The following is a 19,263-nucleotide window of genomic DNA, read 5'->3' on the forward strand; positions in this document are numbered from 1 at the left end:
GACCTGGTTCTCGTTGCGTGGTCCCTTGAAACCAGGCTAGCACGAGATGCAGCGGGATTTTGTATGGATCTAATACGTAATTCTAACGCTTTAGACAAAATGTTAAAAAAAAGTGCCTCGATAAGTAATTCTCAAGATACACCCCTGAACAGAAAGGTCTTCAAACTGGATCTTCTATCTACGATAGAACAAATCATGATAGCCGATAATAGAGAATACATTTCGCAACACCAGTTTTTCTTCCCTCTTAGTTTTGCTTCCTCAACTGACACTTGAGTCATGTCCGCTGTGGTTTAGGCATCTTTGAAAATCTTTTCAAAGTGTCACCTTCAGTATCCCACTCAAACTAATTCAAAGTGGAGGCCTTGATGCTATCATGCGTGGCTGCCGTTATCCGATGATGTTTCCTTCATCCTGTGCAGCTGCAATGGCTAACTGTGCTCTTTATGGCAGTCCCAAAGTCCATAGAGCCATGATGTCAAAGCATGGCCGATCATTGGCTATTTCCATTAGCATTCTCACAAGATAGTGCTGTTCAAATATTATGCTCTATCGCTATTTGCATTTTAGTTTCGGATTCTGAATGCAGTCTCTTGTCTCACGTAGTGGTACTCTAGAACTTGTAATTCCCTTTTCTCCAAGTTCAATACCCTCTTCAGTTCCCTCGTACTTGTCCTAACCACGCCATGGACGAGCATCTAGCTGGTTGGAACGGCTAATACCTTTGCTGGAGTGTCCCAGTGAGGAAGCTCAGTCATTGGCAGCATTTCATTTTGCAATGGAAGCTGGTATTAAGCAGAAACAGAACAGATTAAAAGTGAGAATGAGTTCCATTTATTTATGATTAGCTAGGGTAAATGATGTTTTGAATGGAGAGATGTTTTCACATGGACTGAACCCTATACCTCAGATTTAACCTTGAGTTTTCAATCTAAATGTAATAGTCGGTACAGTTTTACAGGTGTTCTAACTTTTGGCACTTATTATGAAACAACTTCCTTTTTAGGAAGTGTTTGCAAATAGAGTTAAATACAATGACTAATTAAATGTCATTAATTGTTCTAATTACAAAACCTGTAACCTTATGTGTAATTACATGTATTGTACATGTAATTGTATCTATGAACATGTGCAATACATGTAATTAGATGTACAATACATGTAATTAGATGTAATTGTATATTCTGTAAAAAATACATTATTTGCTGAATATGTTCACTTCCTTTTTAGGCATTCTCAGAGATCAAAGTCATTGATCCTCTATTTAAAGCTGGAAGAGATGGCTCACAATTAACTAGTCGATTTGCTTGTCAAGCTTTACAATTGTTTGAACGTCTCTTCCTGCCTATCACAGCTGGGACTGCCTTAACTGGACACCAGAACAAGTAAGAAAACAAATACTTTAAAATAGTTTGAAAAGAGATGACAATCAGTAAGGAGGCTATGTAGTTAATTGGATTCCTCTTATTAATAGTCATTAGGAAATAGACTAAGGGGATTCTTTTATATCCTAATTGTAAAGTTAGTATGTAAGAGGCCCAGATACCAAACATAACTACTCCCACATTGTTTGTGTATACATTTTGTAGATTGTAACCATTATTGTTGACATAAATGAACTTTTGAATAAACTCCTTTCATCTTTCCAGATACCAAACACATAACTAATCCACATAGTTTGTGTATACATTTTGTAGATGGTAACCATTATTGTTGACATAAAATGAACGTTATTGCATGTAATGATTCCTTTAATCTTTCCGGTGGCCTTATGGATCAGTGACATTAACCTACCCAAGTTAGCACCCTATTTTAAGGGATAGTTTGTCACTGGGGAACCTGTTAGTTGACAATTACAGTTGATGAATTACAGTCGCTAGGATGTAAGAATTACTGATATGCAGGTGGTTATTACAACGTATAAAAGAGCTACGTTTGTAAAGCTGATTTCTCTATGCAAGATCCCGAGCACATTTGTCGATGGTTAGTCTCTATAGGACAGGAGTTAGGGGTCTATAAAGTTTGATTTCATGAGAAGTGGTGTAACTCGTGAGATAATACCGTTTGATTACCAATGAAGTTTTAGAGGATATGGGCGTGTCTCAAGCTGTACATCGTCTAAAGATATTGCTAGCTATAGAAAAGTTAGCTTTAACAAGTGTCAAGATGTTTCCTGATTTGAGTCTCAACTCCGATCAATTCATCCTGCCCTGAGAAAGAAATATGATGTGTTTTTAAGGTACCGTCGTTCCTCAGGCTCTCAGTTAGCTAGTCTTCTAAAAAGTCCATTACAATTGAGAGGTTTACATGTTTTTCTCGATGTTACTGGTTTGGGGAGTGGCAAATTTGACGAAGCCCTTTTGACGACAATCTCCAATTCATCAAATATGGTCATCGTGTTGACTCCTAATTCGTTGGACGATGTATAGGAGATGTCAGTCAGGACTGGGTCCATCGTGAACTGGTACACGCTATTGATTCCAGTGTCCCACATTGTACCACTGTTAGACAACTTTAAGTGGCCTGAATCCTCAGAGCTACCAAATGATATACGTTCACTAGCCATGATGAACGGCGTTAATTGAGTCATGAGTTATCAAGACGCTTGTGTAGAGAAACTGATATCATTTTTGCATTTACCTTTACTTAGTAGACGTCGCAGTACTGGAACATACATACGTCAAGACTCCACTCCAATTTTATAACATAATTCAAGTAATGTACACATTCTTGTTTCATATGCTGACATATCATTATAAGTATTATTTGTAATATTGTTGTATTATTTGTATTATAGGTGTTTAAATGTTTACAAACTATTTAAAATGAAATGCCTCCATTGATACATGCTAATAAAGTCCTAATTAATATTAATTAATTAATTATTAATAGTTAATATAATTAAATTAAATTTAACCCTTTCAAGAACGCTTGAGTCATGTCAGTAGCAAGACCAACTACAGAGCTCTCAGAGGACGATATAGCGAATAAATGGCCGCTAACATTGGTTAGTATGGAACAAGGACTCCAGAGCATTGAACAGACTACTTGAACAAAAAGTGGTAAGGAGACATTGTGATGTTAATTATGCTGAGTCTGTTCTTGCTCTTACAGTACGACAAGAAGCTCACGATCCACGTGGACGTACTCCATTACATTTAGCTGTGACGTTAAAACACAGCGAGTGTGCAGAAGTACTGTTATATCATGGAGCAAATGCTTTTAGAAGTTAATAGACACCAGTGGTCAGGTAGGTGTGGTCATTAGACTCCACCCATTCATTAATTTATTATCAAACAATTAATCTGTTTCATTCATCCATATTAAAATGATACATTCATTTATTATAGTTCTTCATGAGGCCATTAGTACTGGTGATTCACAGTTATGTGGTATGGTCTTAGCGTTAAGAGACCAACAACAATTAAATGCTAATGCACGCGAGATTTCCTATTATGTTAGAGAAACTTCAATCAGCACCTGATTTTATATTGAGATGAAATGGGAGTTTACTTCTTGGGGTAAGTTCATGTGCCCCTATTAATTAATGACATAATGTATTATCTATTTAGTACCTTTTCTGTCGAGAATGTGTCCTAGTGATACCTATAAGATTTTGGAAGAAAGGTGAGAGAGAGAGAGAGAGAGAGAGAGAGAGAGGATAATGTCTTGGATACTGGAGAGAGGAGAGGAGAGATGAGAGAGAGAGAGAGAGAGAGAGGATAATGTCTTGGGATAATGGAGAGAGAGAGAGACGAGAGAGAGAGAGAGAGTAAAAGTACCATCTTTATATTTATCAGGTACCAAAGTACGTGTTGATACTAGTCTCATTGGTTTTTCAAAACTTCCAGTGGTTACGTGGAAATCAATCTTTTATATTTCAAGTAACACGTAAGACATTATCTGATTTAATTAGTTTAATTAATTAATTCTTTTCATTATTAGCTGAAGGAGCAAATTTTTCGAAATCAATCATGACCAACAATCAGTTTGGGAGCATCCCTTCCGACTGATGAGTAATTATAATTCTTAATAACTATTAATTAAACTTTCGTTATTAATTAGCTCACATTTGGATCCTATTCAACGTATTATTAATCATGAATTAAAGTGTTGCTAGGCGACTACGTTCACCAATTGTATCAACTATTTTAACTCTCAAGTGTCTCATTTCAAAGGTAATAAAATGGATAATAGAAGGGATAAGGAACTAGTGAAATGGACAGATAAGGAACTAGTGAAATGGACAGATCGAGGAACTAGTGAAATGGATGGATAAGGAACTAGTGATGCATGGATGGATAAGGAAGTAGTGAAATGACAGATAAGGAACCAGTGAAATGGATGGATAAGGAAGTAGTGAAATGGATGTATAAGGAACTAGTGAAAAGGGATGGATAAGGAAGTAGTGAAATGGACAGATTAAGGAACTAGTGAAATGGATGGATAAGGAAGAAGTGAAAGTGGATGGATAAGGAACTAGTGAAATGGATAGATAAGAACTAGTGAAATGGATAGATAAGGAAACCAGTGAATGGATAGATAATAATATTTTATATTTTTATATTTTAACAGACAAAAATCGGGAATTTGGGGATTTCGATCTGATCGTGTTGATGATGTTTAATGGTTACAAAGCTAAGGTATGTTAACAATGTTAATTGTTCTTAAATATTTGTTAAAATGTAAGGTCTTTTCAGTTACTGGTCTTGATATTGTCACAAGAACACGAGTGGATCATTTACCTATGATGAAAAAGAGAACAAAAAAGTAAGACCATTTTAATATACCTTTGATATTATTCTTTCTCTCTTTCTCCTCTCTCTCTCTCTCACACACACACACACACACACACACAAAGATGCTAGTATTAGTCCCTTCAAGATTTTCTTGGCATGTCCGAGGAGATGTCTGAGACATCAGCACCAGAGGGGGAATGTTACCCGGAGGTACTGCTGTGTCCGAGGGTAATGATAAAAAACGCCTCAGTTATCATTGACAGAATACTTTACTCTACCTATGATTCTAAGAAATATGATGGTAATAAATTGATGGATGGATGGTCCAATGGATGGACAAATGAAAGAAAGGATAATATTTGTTATTTTACAGCTATTGGTTCAATTGTGAGTGTCATAGTCGTGTCTCAAGACTTAAGTCTTCAGTGTGGTTATCTGAGGAGTATCCCCCTGTTACAAGATCAAATTCTGCCAATTGGTTGAGTTTAATGGTATGTATCATATGACATGTAATATTAAATGTATTGTACAGTAGTTAACTTCATGTTATAAAAGAAATCTTTCTTTTTTGTTTATACTGCAGTCTTTAAATAATGCTCATTTTGCTAAATTGAAAAGATTTCATTACATACAAATGCCATCTGGTTTTCCATTTAAATTTGGTAAGTCAGTCAAAATGTTTCTTCGCTAAATTTTTAACCCCTTTTTTTTCTTAAAATCCTCTCTTTCATGTAATGGCCTGCCCCGAGTTACATTTGGTAATGTCAATGGCCACCCCACCCTGTTCCCTTTGTCTCCTTAAAGACAGGGATATCTGAACCGTCTGTATTTTGAAACAACTCTCCATCATCTAATGTCGGGTTAAATCAATATCTGTAATGTCCATGTTCTAATTATAGAATTCTGGTTTCTATGGTGACAGTCTGTAAAACGGAGACCACACCAGTTTCAGAATCTGATAGTGGATCACCAGCTGATCGTCCTTCTCTGGCCACACCCTCCATTGAGCGGACCTTAGAACAAAAGAAATATGTATTATTAGTATGAAGCATTCCAATACCCAGCTGGTTATCGTAGCTATAATCAATGGGTGGAGGACCTTGCTGCTCAAGAGAGAGGAGCTCCTACAATTAGCTATTCGTCAGAGTTTAATTGATCAAGGATTACCTACTGACTTGGACAAGATGAGGTATGTTCATAATGACATCATCATGAATGTAATCTTAATATAAGTAGGAGGTATCACTTGTTGAAGCACTAAATGACCAGACCATTATGGATTGCCAGGGTACAAAGAGCTACACCCATTTTATCATTCCATATCTACATATGCCACACACCACATACTTAATTAGACTTCCCTACAGGGAGGGTACCAACCGTGGTTCTTATTCCTGATACTACTGTTGCTTTTTGGACCTCCTCCTGTTCATCGATGAAATGAATCAAGGTGACTTTGCCTTAGCTATAGCTCTCAGTCAGCTCAAGCTGAAGAAGACGCAAAAGACTCTCAAGAGAAAGAGAGGAACAATTGGAGATGGGGGTATAAACTGTCCTTACAAAGAAGTAGTAAATTAAATAGATTTTTTAACATTCAGTTAAACAATATTGTGTGTGTGTGATGGGAGGGACTGATTTTTAACAATGTTTACTGTTACAATTTAGTATAATTTCATAATTTTGTGTTTAAAATTTATTAAATTAAGTTGACACCACAAAAACGGAATAGATCAAGCCAAAAAAGCCAGTCCTAAGCAAGCACAGATACTACCTTAAGACCAGTCTCTATGCTCCATTAATATCCCAGCTGTCATAAACTTTATTTACTGAGTGCAGTTAAAGAGCACGAATTCAAACATGTCTACCAAATATGGAATAACCAAATAATTACCAATATGAATGACAAAATATTACATCACATGGTGTGTCATAGTGAACAAGTTTTATTTTGTTAAATCAATTTTTATTTCCAGGTCTAAATTTTTTGTATTCAAGGCTCGAGAGTCACATTGACAGTATATCCTAAAACAAAAACATCAACACTAATCACCTGTCTATTCAATCCAACAATCATCATCATAATGAATACATTACATCGTTGTGACATCACCATTACATCATCATTACATCATTATTACATCATAACTACTTTTTGACAATCTGTACAACATCTTCATCATTTAACAAATGTTTCTTTGCACTCATTTTGAGGATTATGCTTAATGATGAGCCCCCACACTAAAGCGCTAACAATTATAAAAACAAATAAGACCTTGTGTCCTTCTGAAAATATAAACTTACTATTTGAATTCCTTTAATATTGCTTTGGTAATGGAATTGCAAAAGATCTTCTACTGAACATTGCTCCATGGCGAAGGACAAAACAGTGTTTAGAGAATATCTGTGTAATTGTCCTTGGGTTTTATAACTAAAGAGATAAGATCACATTAATAGCGACTTAGATGGTAGCCCCTTCCTGCTTAGCAGGAGAGGAGCTGGCTTTGCTAGACTATTGTAACTTACATCTTCACTAAATTCAAGTAGGACCACATTTTCAAGTAGATCATCAAAGTTTCCATTTGTGATGGGGCAGAAATGGGAAATCATTTTGTATCGATAGATAATAATCTAATTCCTTTTGTTATGCTATCAAAAATTATTATAATTCAATTTTGCCATACCTCAAATTGATATTTGGTCAATTTTGTTCAATAAATAATACAAGGTATATAATTCTAATATAGTACAAATGATCAAGTTAATTATATTCCATATAAATTCTAATATAGTAACATTGACATGATTTAATTATATTCTATTTCTATATATTCTAAATATAGTAACAATGATTATTATATTCTATTGATATTACTGTTTCCGTCAACTATATCAATGAGATCATCAGCAGTTGCATCACAATCGAAGAGTATATCTGCAATTGTGTATCCTGTATTCTGATAGAATACTTCCGTACACCTTAAGATCTAGGTTTGATTGAGAACCTGAGGAGAGAGAGAAAAGGGGGAGAGAGAGAAGAAGAAAGGGAGGGAGAGAAGGAGGGAGAGAGAGAGAGAGAAAGAGAGATTTGGGAGAGAGAGGAGAGGAGAGGGATAAAGAGAGTGCTAGAGAGAGGGATAAATAAGATACGTTTACAGCCACAGGTCAGTTGATACCCACCTTTGTCTTTCTTTTTAAAGAAATATTAGGCACAAAGAAAACCCCCCGATCTCAAAAAAAAAAAAAAACCCCCCCCCCCCCCCCACATTCAACAAAAAAAAAAAACAGAAACCCCCCTTATTAATAGAATTAAAGAAAAACACGTCTCTTATTTACCATTATTATTCAACTACCTAATTCCAAATCCTTCCAGTTCTCTTTCCAATATTCTTCTTAATTTCCAGAGGTTTGAGGACATCAAGTACAATAAATATTAGGCTACAAGTACGAGCTACGGCAAGTTAACTTGACGGTCCTCTACCCTTGCCATCTTTAGCACCTCCATATACCAGGAAGGAGATCAAGTAGCTATGGAGAGAAGTGAACAGTTGTAAAACAGTGACCAACATAAACCTGTAAACCAATTGTACAATCAGCCAATGTACCAGTGTACCAATCAACAATGCACCAGTGTACCAATCAACCAATTGTACATGTACCAATAAACCAATGTAACAGTGTACCAACCAACCAGTGTAACATCAACCAGGCACTAGTGTACCAATCAACAAGTGTACCAGTGTACCAATCAACCAATGTACCAACACCATGTACCAATCACCAATGCACTTGGTGTGTTAATGTTTACCTGAATCAGTGTAGCTCCTTGCATATGGTGTTATCGTTTCTACCCAGGAACTGTTGTCAATGTTGTAACACTCATAGGCAGACCACTTCTGAATAGACAACCAGCCTTCTAAATTAGTTAAGTTTAAGTTGATTTTACCAACAGGAATGGAATCCTAATAAACGGAGATACCAATATAACAGAATCATTTCACATATCTACTTACCAACAAAACCCAACTCGAGCATCACCAGTTGTTTTTTGGCTACATCAAATCCCTCCAACCCTCCTCTCTCCTCCTCCCTTGGGTGAATTAGGGTTTGTTTTGAAATTTTTTTTCTCGGCGTAATTTTGGCAAGACGAGCTTTGAAAAAAATGCCCAAATGATTAGAGCAGTGGCTTTGTTCCGCTGTGTTTCTGGCCATCTATAGTCATAAATAATTAATATTATTAAAAATAGATCTTTAACCTCTGCCTCTATTTCCAGCAATCTTCTCTAATATAGTTTGGCATTTTTGTCTTACTTTACTAGTTAAATGATAATTGGGTGTGGTGATTCGGGTGGTCCGAGGTGGTCAATGTATGTAGTATAACTTCCTTGTACAAAAGCGTTATTTTATTTTATGTATTAATAATAATGATAAATGATAATGAAATAATAATATAATAAATAATAATAATAATAATAATAATAATATAATATTTTAATAGAAATGGAAGATGCAGAATCGCCTGCTTTTCCCCGAGGGGTTTAAAATTAAATATAGCGGTAACGCGGGAAATTCGGTAGTCCTGAAGTTCCTGGACCCTTAAAATGAGAATAATGGTAAGATAAGTTCTTTAGTTTCTGTAGGTTTTATGCCCCCCCTCTCTCTCCTCTCAAAAGTCCAAGAAGCGAGGACTAAGTTTGGAAGAGAAGATACAACGTTTGTTACAAATATTGTCTTTGAAAAGGTATCAGATATTATTAAAACAAAAACACACAACAATACCCCCTCTCTCTCTCTCTCTGTTTGTCTCTGTCTCTCTCGTACACACATATTACAGAAAGAGTGTTCTTCCAGTTAAAAAGAATTGGAAAAAAAAATTGCACCAAAAGAGAAAGGAATTAGTAATGTGTTGTTAACAGTTTTTGTTATTCTATTGTTTATATGTGTAGAGAGGTTAACAATTTCCATACCTCTCTAACAAATTTTTCTCTTTTCCTAGCATTACAGTCAGTGAAAAGGAATGGCCTTCAAAGTCTAGTTGATGATGGTCTAGTAGATTAGCGAACGAATAGGTACTTCAAACTACTTTTTTGGGCCTTCCCAAGTCAAAGCTGTTAATAATGTGAGTTGGAATGTGACTAAAATTTCACTAATAAAAACTGTTGTTTGTAGCGTAAAAGAAAAAATAAGTGAATTAGAAGAAAAGATTGAGTTGTTCTAACTAAAAAGTAAAGACAGACATTGAACGACTTTGGACAGCTGCACAAGAAGGAAGAGAAGAGGAGTGTATGTTATAATGATAAAACTCTAGTAAATGGATGGATGGTTGTCTGGTTTGATGGATCTATTATAATAATGTATGTAGGTTGTGGTTAATGAATGCATTTAAACAACTAAAAAGGCTGCGATAGGAATAAACTAATGAATAAAATTTTTAAAGTGATTATCAAGAAGTATGTCTCAAATTATGAATCATTAATAAATATTAATAAAATTCAGGTAATTAATTTTCTACTAATGAAAATAATATACTTTGATTTTAAATATCACAGGGCACAACGTACTCAAGTACTTAAATTGTTAGAGGAAACGAAAAAAAGAACAAACTCGTCCTACTAACTGAACTGGACCAATACAAGTTTGCCTGTTGACCCCCCAGTTATCTAAACAATTAAAACAAGAGACCAGTACTGCTATTGATGCAACCAACGATGGACAGGTACACTAACTATAGTCAGGTTTATTGTACAAAATATACTACTATACAAGTAATGAAACTACTAGTAGTGTGGGTGTGTTAGTAGCAAGTAATGGATAGTATGATATTATCAGTAAAGCTATCATAGGGAATGTAATTATATAATAATGTGGGAAGGTAAGTTTAAAGATTATTTATAAAATATGTCAAATTAACTAAGATGTGCGGTAATAAAATTACTAATGTTCTAAATTTTTATCATTTATGTTTTCTGTTAATTAATTTAACGGTAACTGTTAATTAAACTACAATAGTTTCTGGTCTTACTTATTTAGTCTTCTGTTAATTAACTAAAACAATAGGGACCAGATCTAACTGTTAATTAAACTAAAACAATAGGGACAATCGAGACCCAATCTAACTGGTAATAACTAAAAACTAACAACGATAAACAATAGGGACCAGATCTAACTGGTAATTAACTAAAACAATAGGGACCAGATCTAACTGGTAATTAACTAAAACTATAGGGACCAGATCTAACTGGTAATTAACTAAAACAATAGGGACCAGATCTAACTGGTAATTAACTAAAAAACTATAGGGACCAGATCTAACTGGTAATTAACTAAAACAATAGGGACCAGATCTAACTGGTAATTAACTAAAAACAATAGGGACCAAGATCTAAACAACTGTAATTAACTAAAAACAATAGCGACCAGATCTAACTGGTAATTAACTAAAACAATAGGGACCAGATCTAACTGGTAATTAACTAAAAAACAATAGGGACCAGATCTAACTGGTATTAACTAAAACAATAGGGACCAGATCTAACTGGTAATTAACTAAAACAATAGGGACCAGATCTAACTGGTAATTAACTAAAACAATAGGGACCAGATCTAACTGGTAATTAACTAAAACGATAGGGACCAGATCTAACTGGTAATTAACTAAAACAATAGGGACCAGATCTAACTGGTAATTAACTAAAAAACTATAGGGACCAGATCTACTGGTAATTAAACTAAAACAATAGCGACCAGATCTAACTGGTAATTAACTAAAAAATAGGGACCAGATTCTAACTGGTAATTAACTAAAAACTATAGGGACCAGATCTAACTGGTAATTAACTAAAACAATAGGGACCAGATCTAACTGGTAATTAACTAAAAACAATAGGGACCAGATCTAACTGGTAATTAACTAAAAACAATAGGGACCAGATCTAACTGGTAATTAACTAAAAACAATAGGGACCAGATCTAACTGGTAATTAAACTAAAAACAATAGCGACCAGATCTAACTGGTAATTAACTAAAACAATAGGGGACCAGATCTAACTGGTAATTAACTAAAAACAATAGTGACAAGATCTAACTGGTAATTATCTGATATATTTGTACAACTCAAGTTAAGTCAACCTTAAACATGTCAGGGACTTAAAAATAGTTATTGATAAACAACAATTATTAAACACTCGTACTCTGTTATGGTATATAAAATGTTTAATATTTCATAGAAAATGTATTTACTGTTAAAACTTGGTGCAAAGAGAGATTTGGTGTTGAAGAATCAACAATGGACAGTCAATTTGGTATACCAGAAGACCTTGACTTTATCATTTAAACTCAATATTACAATAAAATCAATTAATGCATGTAATGAAATAAAATGTTATAATTTTAACATCTGAAATAATAATAATAATAAAATCAATTAATAAATATATACAAATAAATTATTATTAATTTTTTAAATAAATAATAATTAGAAATCATACAATAAATAAAAAGAAGAAACTATAATATAATAATATTAAATTATAAATTATAGCTAATTTTTGTAACTATTACCTCAAAAACGCTTACTTTTAGCAAGCAATAAATAATATTAAACAATATTTTTTAATAGAACAAATGATTTGTATGTAATAAATTTCACTATAAGTGAAACAATAAACCTAGGTACGGCTGTGGATTAGTGGGTGTGTTGTCACAGTAGTCATGACAACCTTAAATGCCCAGGTCGATTAGAGGGTGGTGAGAGTTTTTTGTGTGGATGTGAAGATTTTAGCATTAATAGCGGGCGAAACAGTGCGTGTAGATGCCTAGAGAAATGACAAAGAATAGTAATTAAATCCATTGACCCATAACATCCTGTTATTGAATCCTCAGTGAAAATAAACAACTTAGTTGTTAGTGGTAATGTCCCTTGTGTAATGTTAATTGTTAACCTCTTAAGAGGACATTCTTTTTAATCAAGTTAAATTTAATTTTGGCACATTCCACTATATTTTTAAACTCCACAGTGGACACTGGTAGACATGATGACACTTTCAAGTGATGATGTAGTCCACTCTCAACCAATATTATAAACCATTAGTTAGATCATGATGCGCAGAATAGTAGGTGTGGCCATTCATAGCAATAGGTGAGAATGGTCTGGTCTAGCTGAAGATGTGGGAAAGCCATTGATGTGAGAGGTGAAGTGCATTGAAACCAAAAACTTGGTTAGACGTAGTTGTGACAGGTTGTGTGGTAATGGTTTTTGTGGGGTGACCTATATATAGACCACAAAGGAAAGTAAAATGCCTGTTGTATGTATAGCAAACTAACCTCAGCGATCTGTTCCTATGAGATAAAGGAGATGTTACTACTTGTGTTTATAAAGATCCTACCCAGAAGGATTCAGCATCCCACATATGTAAAACCCTAGAAAAGTAACTGTCAATGTTGATCTGTTGATCATACATGATATGACGTACCTTAAAGTTGAGATCAGCACTAGCACTGATGCTAGAATCAACTGGTGAATCGATTGGGGGTGAGTCGAGTGAATTTGCTATCAAATTGACTAACATCATCTTCACTTTTTTTCTGTGTAGAAATGAGACTAGCACAAGATGCAGTGTTCTCAACACTTACCACTGGTATTCTAAATGGGTGGGTCTATTTTCTGTTGAAAGACATCCTCCCAGTTTCAGAGAACGAAAAAATCGATGACTCTAAATTAATTGAAAGATTTTATATTCAATTTTATAGTATTCACAGTTCATGAATTCTCTGTCACTAGCTGTTACATAAATGTTGTACACAACACTGTAATTGATTATATACATTAAAGTGTTACTGTCATAAGTGTCCTGAATATTAGATTGTGTCCCTTTGTTTAAAAGAGGTTTCACTCTGAACATCATACTTAATGTTTAGCAAACAGTACAAGTACATAAGTACTTATACTCGAAAGAATATGTGAAGTGTTATAAACAGTTTTAAGTATTGTATAAAGGGGCAAGTTCTATAACACTTCTGGCTTTGAACTTTGAACATACAGTCAGATCTTCATAACATACAACCTTCATATATAATAATAATGATCCATTGATATAAAGCCAGTGGTTAGCAAGCTACTGGGTGTTTCGGTTCAAGAATATACCACTACACTAACTAATGCATTTCAAATGTTTGAAGACGCTTCTTGAGCATTTATCTTGAAGCACTTGGATACTTTGTAATTTTATCAAGTTGTTTGATCCATGTTCTTAATGCTTACTTTGATTGGTTAGCATCGTCAGGACCACCTCCTAATCTGTTAGGCGGTGTCGTTTTTAATAATCTTTTAATAAATCTTAGCTTCTGCAGTGAGATAGGAGGTAGATGTAGGCGTTCCATGAAGTATTCGATCAATAGTCTTTTTTTGCGATGGTCAGCACAAAAAGGAGGCTAAAAGATTGAGAACACAATTGACTTTAAATCTAATGGATTAAAGCTCACAGCTCCTGTCAGCATATCAAACATCAGTGTACAAGACTCCCCACCAATCTATGCTTTACCAGACCAGTAGCGTTGAAGGATCTCAGGTGCCCTTCAATGATAAACAAGAGGATTACAGGCAACCAAACAGATTATCATTACTTTACATGTATTTCAATAGTTCCACAAAATGTATTGGTTGTGGTTTCACCATGAATAGATTCTTTGCTCAATCCAAAGTCAGTCAATACAACATGACCCTTTCCATTTAGCATGATGTTTTTCAGGTTTTAGATCTCTGTAAATGATACCATTGTTGTGTAATGCTCCAGTGCTAATGTGATCTCAGCTAAGTAGAAGCTACAGAACAGATAGTAAAAAGCATTTATAGGATACATCAAAGACATTCAATGTATACACAACCTCTCCTCTGCATACTTTCCCACCCTCATTTCCCAGTACTGACACATTTCCCAGTACTGACCTGGCTGAATCTTCTAAAAACACACCTTCTTTCTCAAGCAAAGCAAACAACTCTCCCCTAGAGAAAGAGTGTTAAATAAACCTAGCCATTATTCCTGTCTCCTTACCACTTAAATACTCCAGTATTAAATACAATTTACCATCCCCCAGTCTGAAAGGCATACTGGAGACTCACTATAAAAGGATGCTACACACAAAAAAACAAGAAAGTGAGACATCAAGGCTGTCTACACTATATAGAGCCATCATAGAAATGACCATCACATGATGTATTGAGTATGACTACAACACTTTATTACTAGGTGGCACCCAATATATACTTTGATGTACATACTAATTTAAAACAGATATGGTACAGTTAGGGGAACCAATCAGCAACATTTATGGAGACAAATAACATACTTTGATAGCCTCAAGTATGTGTCTTTCACTTCTGGTGTGCATTGTGTCTTTCTTACTTCTAACTATAGTAGCCTAGCAACAGAAAATTTAAAGGTACCATGATGACAATATGTTTATACTTCTTTAAAACTTTCATTGCAAATATTTTTCCATTATCTTGCCGATTCGTTTTACGAACTTTGAAAAACCTAGAATCAAAGTTAAATGACATCATTATAACAATAGATAATTGACTTACTTTGCCATATCCACCTTTCCCAAGTACTTTAAGAAGTTCAAAACATTCTGGTCCAATTTTCTCTGGTGTTTTGTTCACTGATTCTGGAGTGAGTGTGACTGTTTCTAGAGGTGCACTACAAGAGATAAACATTTTGAACACATGTTATTATGTAATGTTTGGCACATGATTAACACATGCAATAACTTTGTCTTGTAAGTGTGTATACATGATATTTCTAGAAAATTTTTAAGATTAAAGCTGTTATTAAAAATATCAATACTTTCGATATCTCTCTAAATTCTGTGCATTGTCCCTGAGTTGTACTTCTAAGCATGTCAAAACACCGTCACAAAAGAACTTGCCTTAATAGCATGTATTATCATAACTGAACTATTGAGTATTGACTATTAGGAGTAATATTGTATTACATTGTGAATTCACTTGAGACTTTGTTTGTTTTATATTGTGGATTTCCATTGATTGCCCAAGGATTTAAGTCTTCAAGTTGATTGACTTTTGATATTAAATTACTTAATGTTTATATACAATATCCAAGTTATGGATTTCGTTAAGTAACCACAAAAATCTATCAAGTTAAACACTTAAACAGAACACACTAACAGAATACAGCTGCTCTATTATCATGACTGTTATATTGTAGACAAGATTAAACTAACAACCATTGTCAATTACAACTTGTAATCGACAATGGTGTTTTACAAGCATTGTGGTAAATAGTATGACAAGAGGACAAAAACCTCAACACATCCATTGATGTTGCACCTACAGACTCAACTAGCGTGCTATCCATGTCCAAATCTTGTTGCTGAAGTAGAAATAGATGGCAATGAACAGTATTTGAAACATCTCTACAATTCACCTCTTCTTCATCATCCTCCTGAGCATAAATCTTCGGGGATCTATATCTAGTCCCTCTGTCATATCCAGACTAGCTTCTATAGGAACACCTCTGACATGATGATATGCAGTACCTTTTACACCTCGTACTGCTGCTGCCTAGAGTTCCTTGAACTTCCTTTTCGCAAGTCTCAGAACGCGCATTATTATAATGATATAGCATTGTGGGAGAAGGCGTCACAGCCCAGGAACGTCACGTGGTATGTGAAAACACCGCCATAGATCAGGTAGATTCTGCGCATGGCGTCATAACAGGTTCAGGGAACTGAGACCAGAAGAGTCGATAGTGCAAAATTTGGTTTTATATCTCTTCTCCCTGCAAACCATGGCTTGTACCAAGCGGCTGACAAAGGTTTTGTACAATAAAAATTGACCTGGGATCTTTCCACATTTTAAAGGAGCAGTCACTTAAATTTTACATATTATCTTCTTCCTCTCTCAATTGTAGGAGCTAGCTGACATTCAAAAGTCAGGACAAAAGTTTTTTTTTAGAAATATTGTTGTAGATGAAAACTAACCTCCCTTAAATGGCAAGGTTTGATAGTGCCCGTAAGTTAAACGAAAACTGATATATGTACATGTGTGTCTATATGATATTTCTCATAGGATAATCCTCCTTATAATAAAGGGCATTCAAAATTTCAATTGAATTTCAGGCAGAATATCCCTTTAAGCCTCCTAAAGTTTATATTTTGACACGTATTTATCATCCGAATATCGACGAAAAAGGTCAAGTTTTGTCTCCCAAATAATTAGCCCAGCAAAAATTTGAAACCAGCTACCAAAACAGATCAAGGGTTAGTTCTTACACTGTGACACCATGCACACCATATACATTTAATTGACAGTGATATATTTTCTAGTATGTCACAGAATCGTTTTGTTAACCATTCTATATCATAAAATTTTGTTGACCATTCTATATCATAAATAACTGTGGACACACCTCCCTAATTTGGTGCTATGTATCCAATTATTAAGAGCATGGTTGATAGTTGTTACAAACATAATGACCCTAAGTACCTTAAAGGTGTGAAATTAGGCAAATTGGGTGTAATTGTATCAAGTTATACAACAAATTCCAATGGATGAGTTTACTCTAAATCACACTTACACAAGAACTTCCTGAGCTGTTTACCTTACCTCACATCAGTTGGCAAGAAGGTTACAAATACACATCGCACCCATTTCAAGTTCATAACTAGCATATAGTAGCAACCAACTTGTCCAACTCCTGGCACTGGTTTGGGTTGATGTCTATAGTGATAATGTGACATTAATGAATATGGTACTATATTATGACACGCCTCTTTTTGTCTAGTAATCCAGGCGTTAGTAGCTTTAGTTTCATGATCCTGAAACCAGAAACATCCATTGGAAGGGTGACTTAGCGGAAGAATCATACTAAAGATTAAGAAAACTTTTCTGAAGAAGGCAGAAGAACTTTACTGTCAAAAATTTGCAGAGAAAAGGCCAGATTGATAATGTTTTGTAAACTAAAACGCAGATTATAATTACGTGCGTTGTTATATTAATGAAAACTTCTTGTATTTGTTGTTAAAACACACTGTAGATAATACACAAATACATGTTTGTGTGCGTTTATTAGCAATATTATACATGTACTACTATTATTTTATTATTATTATTATTATAATAATTATTAGGTTCAACTCTTTTCCTAGTGGAATTATATTATAGCAATATTTTATGTTTGTATAATTGCCCTAGGTGTTGTCAAATATTTGTTGCTATAATACTACAAAATCACAGCCATACCATTCAGTGCCCATTGCATTTTTATGAAGTTAACTATTAAAGTTTTTTTGTGTACTATTGGTTGGCAAATTCTATGCCCTTTTTAATGTTTACCCAATAGTCTGGCATGGCCTGGAAAAAAAAGGAGGTAAAAGCAAGTACTTAAATTTGGTCTAACCTCAGTTAATTTTTTTGTCTTTCAAAGTCCGATAATTCTCCCATAACCTAAGTTTTCTTCAATACCCGCTAGGCTGACAAAAGGATCGCTGATAACAGGATATCTGACAAGTAGGGACTTACTCCTAATCTAAGGGGTTTGGCAAAGTAAGCAGCTTCAGTCAAATCAGACCTGACGTAGGCACACTCTATCCCATCTTCTCTCCTTTCATAGCTTTTAGTAACTGTAATCCCAAGAGAGAACATCATACAATGATGATCAATGATCAACTTACTGAGAAATCCAAATCGAGCTCCAGCATATGCCATTTGATAAGTTGCTGATCCCTATAGTAAATAAACTTTTTTTAAGCCAGATACTCTATCTCTTACGGTTTCCTGCTTTAGCATTGACTACTTCTGTGCCTTGCGTGGCTTTTGTATTCTTTCAGTAAGTGATGGCTACCCTCATCATCAGTGAAGTGTATACTTTAAAGGAGATGTCTAAGGAAAGCAAAGTAAAACTAACCCTGACCTGTAGTTTCTTTTATACTTGTGATTAGCAGAGTAGTATAGTCACTCCAAAAATGACCACCGATTACTGGAACATTAGTAGTCAAAACGGCTAGACCTTTAACTTCAGCAACAAAGTATTTGCCCGAACAAAATCCAGTGTACTTACGCCAAATATCCTGTAGACAAAAACAAGTCATTATTTAAAGGATATTTGTAGACATGTTATTAATAAGACTTAAAGAGCTTTCAGATATGGAGGATTAGTTTCATGGAACTATAATTGTCCAATCAACCGAAAAACCGTGAAATATTTATCATCATTAAACTCATAGAGAATACTAAGAGATGGGTATGTCTCTGACCTTTTAGGATCATAAACTCAGCTCTCCTGTATACTTCAGATGCAATAGGTACAGTAGAATTAACAGGATTGGAGATGAATGCCAAGCAATTATGCTTGAGGACAATTCTATGTTTCTTACATAAGTAATTGTTTTTTGTTATCAATTTACTTACTGGAGCAGCTGCTTCTCACTGAGTTTTCAATACGCTATTGTAGCATTTGTATTAATAAATCATCTCGAGTCTATAGCCTGAAAATTAAAAGGGTTATA

At 34.6% G+C, this 19,263-nt stretch overlaps 3 pseudogenes; 1 reads left to right on the forward strand and 2 right to left on the reverse strand.

Moving 5' to 3' along the window:
* Positions 1-6,884: 6,884 nt before the first annotated feature.
* Positions 6,885-13,307, reverse strand: LOC121366120 (annotated as a pseudogene).
* A 685-nt stretch (positions 13,308-13,992) lies between these two features.
* On the reverse strand, positions 13,993-16,243 carry LOC121366121 (annotated as a pseudogene).
* Positions 16,244-16,544: 301 nt separating this feature from the next.
* On the forward strand, positions 16,545-17,701 carry LOC121366122 (annotated as a pseudogene).
* The last annotated feature ends 1,562 nt before the right edge of the window (positions 17,702-19,263 follow it).

This window comes from Gigantopelta aegis, unplaced genomic scaffold, assembly GCF_016097555.1.
Source record: "Gigantopelta aegis isolate Gae_Host unplaced genomic scaffold, Gae_host_genome ctg4814_pilon_pilon, whole genome shotgun sequence".
Classification (NCBI taxonomy): Eukaryota; Metazoa; Mollusca; class Gastropoda; order Neomphalida; family Peltospiridae; genus Gigantopelta; species Gigantopelta aegis.